General features: G+C 30.7%; 1 protein-coding gene across 9 annotated transcripts in view; it reads right to left on the reverse strand.

Moving 5' to 3' along the window:
* LOC117181424 (UDP-glucuronosyltransferase 2B15-like) overlaps positions 1 to 4,252 on the reverse strand; it is a 204,765-nt gene that overhangs the window by 33,599 nt on the left and 166,914 nt on the right. The gene's annotated exons all lie outside the window — the stretch shown is intronic.

Here is a 4,252-nt window from a genome sequence, read left to right on the forward strand (position 1 = left end):
TAGGGTCGATAATATTTTTTTTGTGTTCTGAATTTAATTTAAAATATCTTTATTCATTTTTAATTAAAAATACAAGATGCTATTTTTTATTTTTCGACCCGCACAGACGCAATGAGCTCATCGGTAAGGCTATGTGAATAACTCCTATCTTATACATTTAAATTAATCTAAATTCATTAAAGTGTGCATTTATACCCCGAATAGGCGTTGAAATTTATTATGGCTTATATAAACTTCTATTTGATATATTTTTGTAAACAAAAATTTTGTTTTTTATATTATTTAAAAAACGGTTGAATCTCGCGCTTCTCGCTCGGAGATTTATTCTTTGCATTTGGAATGCTTGAATAAAACTTTATTAAAAAAATCTCTTTTAGATGGCAGTATTTATGTGCGTCTTCATATTCTGAATTGTCTACTTAATTAAGTATAGTCAAAGATTAAGTTTCTCAAAGCTTTGTAGGCTTTGAGGTACACATCCTCATCGTGACACTCGCGTTGCGAGCTTGATTTCCGACAGACATTTGTAAACAGGGTTTGTTAAATCTTTTTTTCTTTCGTAACTTTCGTCGTTTTCCCACACATTTTTCTTTAATTTTTTTATTTTAAATGTTATTCTTCACAAATGAAACAAAAAGTACGTGTCCTATCAAGAAGTGATTCGTAACGAAATGGTAGATATTTTTTGGGATAACAACTTTTGTTAATTAATCTTTTTTGGTATCCTACATTGTTTGTCCACAAAATGGAATGTTTGATTTTTCATCATCTTTTGTGCAATCAAAACTTTAATTTTCGAATTTTCAAGAAAATCCAAAAATTTGTTATGATGGCCATGTAGGGATTTTAAACTTTTTTTCATATCGTGCGTTTTTTGGCTTAAAATTTTGATTTTTGGTTGATTAAACAAATTTTGAAAATGCTATAAATCTAAGAATTTTCTTTTTATCGAAAAAAGTCATTAGGATAAATTGTTTGTTCTTTTTAATACTATAAATATCCGTACATAGAATTTTCAAATTCAGAAAAAAGTGGTCTCAAACATTTTCAAAATGCGCTCACTTTTTGAATTTTTACCAAAAATATCTATTTAACGAATTCGTCCTTTCTTTTAGGACCTAAAAAAGTGTGTGAAATATGGATTTGATCCGTTTAATTTTTAGAGAGTTATAGTGTTTACGGACGGACATACAGACAGACGCAATAGCCAAAACTTGATTTTCGAATTCAGATTCCAGTGTGTATTAAAACCTGGTGTTCCATTGAAAATCTGAGGTGTGAAATTTCTGTTCATTTTAATACTTTCTCAATCATAAAAGCGCAGCATGTTATAAAAAACTACAATCCTTGCTTAAGACATTTTTTTCCGTCTCACGTTGTTATGTTAAAAATAGGATTTTCGTTTCGATATTATTTTTTATAGATAAAACCAACTATCCTATAAGTTTTCTTTTACATTTTTACGTATTAGCTTCTTTTGATGTAATATTGGAATTTTTGATTTGTTCACACCAATCTCGATGAATAAACTAATTAAAAACGAGAAACAATTCTCCAATAACTTTGTCTCATATTTTGCGTTATATATTGGCTCAAGATTTTAATTTTCGATGTTCTGCATACTACGTTCGAGAAATAAAAAGAAAATGACTAGTCCTATTGAAAAATGATTAAGAGAAATTGTGCAGGATTTTTTAAAATATAATATTTCTCGTTAAGACTTTCATCCGTATTTTGTGTCGTTTGGTTTAAAATTTGAATGTTGTGATGTCAAGTTTCGGGAAATTTTGATACATTCTCAATTATAAATGATAAGAATGTTACAAATCATAACAAATTTGCATCTGTTTTTTAAGCGAACAACTTTTTTCTATTAATTAGCTTTTGCACCTTTTTTCCTTTACCAAACATTTTTCATTTTTAAAGTTAATGTAATTTTCGTGATTAAAACCGAAAATACGCCTCCTATCAAAAATTAATAGATAACAAATTTTTACATATATTTTAGGTGCACAATTTTAGTTAAATGATTTTTCTTCTTAATTTGAATCGTTTTTCCATAAATTTTGTATTTATTTTTTTTTATTTTTAATGTTGTTTTTCACGAATAAAACAAAAAGTATGCCTCTAATCAAGAAGTAATAATAAAGCAATTTGTAGATTTTTTTGAGCATCACAATTTTTTTTCATTTATCTTTTTTCGTTTTCTATATAGTTTGATCACAAAATGGAATTTTTCATTTTTTTTTGGGCAATCAAAATTTGAATTGTTGATTTTCTAAAAAAATCAAAAAAATTTAAATGACAGTCTTATAGGGGTTTTAAAAAGTAATGTTTTTCTTATCTCGAAATTTTCTCATATCTTGCGTTGTTTGGCTTAAAATTTAAAATTCCAGTTATTTAAAAAAATTTTGAAAATGCTATAACTCTGAGAAATTTCTTTTTATCAAAGAAAGTCATTAGGATAAAATATTCTTCTATTTTAATACTATAAATCTCCGCACATAGAATTTTCAAATCCATAAAAAAGTAGTCTGAAAAATTTTCAAAATGCGCTCACTTTTTGAATTTTTACGAAAAGTATCTGGTTAACAAACTCGTCCTTTCATTTAGGACCTTAAAAAAGTGGGCCAAAGATGGATTTGATCCGTACATTTTTTCGAGAGTTATCGTGCTTACGGACAGACAGACAGACGCCATCGTAAAAACCTGATTTTCAGATTCAGGGGGGTCTCGAAACGTGGAGATCCGTTGAAAAACTGTGATGTCAAATTTCGGACAATTCTAATACTTTCTTCAATCATAAATGATGAGAATATAAAAATATTACTCAGGCCACTGACAGGGGCCGAAACCTAAATTAAAAGATCATCAATAATCTGTATAGAAATATATCTGATTTCCTGAGTCAATAATCAGTTGACACCCGATAAAAAGAAAAAGTATTTCGTGTCTGGAATAATGCAAAATAAATGTACGTGATGAAATACGGTAGCGTGAGAGAAAGACTGAAATATCGAGAACAATTTACGGTCCCCTAGAGATAGAATTTCTCTTGTCACTCGATTGTAATATGGGTAGGTGCTTGAAGGTGGGAAGGGAAGTTGCAAAAAGACCCCATAGGATAATCCTGCGGATATAGAAGTTTCTCGATTAAATGCAGATTCCATAGAGCGAGAGTGTCTAAGGCGAACCCGATTATCCCAGATCTGTTATCGGGGCATCTTTGTTTTTTCCTTTAAAATTAAACGAGGTGAGCGATCTCTGAAGGGCACGTGTGCGCAATATCGATATCTCGCGTGTCATTCTCGAGCTGTTCGAAAAACCTGGCTTCGGGGCATTGCGAATTGCGATTCCGCGATAAGCAGTAATCGTCAAATCGAAATGGTATGTGGCACCCCTACATTTATTGACGTTACCAGCTATTTAATGTCACGTAATTTGACATTTTACGAACGTCCCGAGAAAAATAAGGATCTACTAAAACGTTCAGGGAAATTGAGTACTTTTAGTGAACTAAAATAGAAATACATTATACGAAGAGTAAATTCGAGAAATGCGGAACCTAGTATCGATTAAGGGAACGTCAAATGGATTATCGCCTTAACACTGGCACGAAAGTGATTTGTTGCGAGGATTAAATTCACTTCCAATTGTACGAGTTGCACATTCCTCTTCAATCACTTCGTGCTAATTTTATTTTATTTTCTAATTTCTCTCTAGAGTGAAATTAAATTGAAAATGCTTGAGATTAATGATGTGCAAAATCTATTTGACGCAGTTCTTGGGGCAAAAACCAGTTACCTAAAAAATAGGAGTTTCTGTGATTTTCAGAATCACCAGTCAACAAACATTTGGGATACGCGCGCGATTATTAAATGCTTCCTTATTTCAATTATATCTCAAATTATACTACGTCGCAATTCACTAAAAAAAAGCTTAATTCGTCGAAAATCAATATTATAATTAATTAAGCACTTTAAGGTCTGTGTATAAATTACTTTAAATATTTTGGTTGCGGATGAAGGAGGTGGGTCAAGGCTTTTTCTATACCCGATTATATGGGGTTTATTGCAAAAAGCTGTTTTTCAACGTAATTTAGTTCTTACTATGGTAAAGAGTACCCTAAATGTGAACATAATTAAGTGAATTTTTTTATTATTATTACACCATTAAGCCATTTCCCTTTCGGGGTAGGCGTGACTCACTCGGCAGGGGAAAGGAGTAGTGTGTGGAAGGGATAGAGATTTTT

Source organism: Belonocnema kinseyi, chromosome 10 (assembly GCF_010883055.1).
Source record: "Belonocnema kinseyi isolate 2016_QV_RU_SX_M_011 chromosome 10, B_treatae_v1, whole genome shotgun sequence".
Lineage (NCBI taxonomy): Eukaryota > Metazoa > Arthropoda > Insecta > Hymenoptera > Cynipidae > Belonocnema > Belonocnema kinseyi.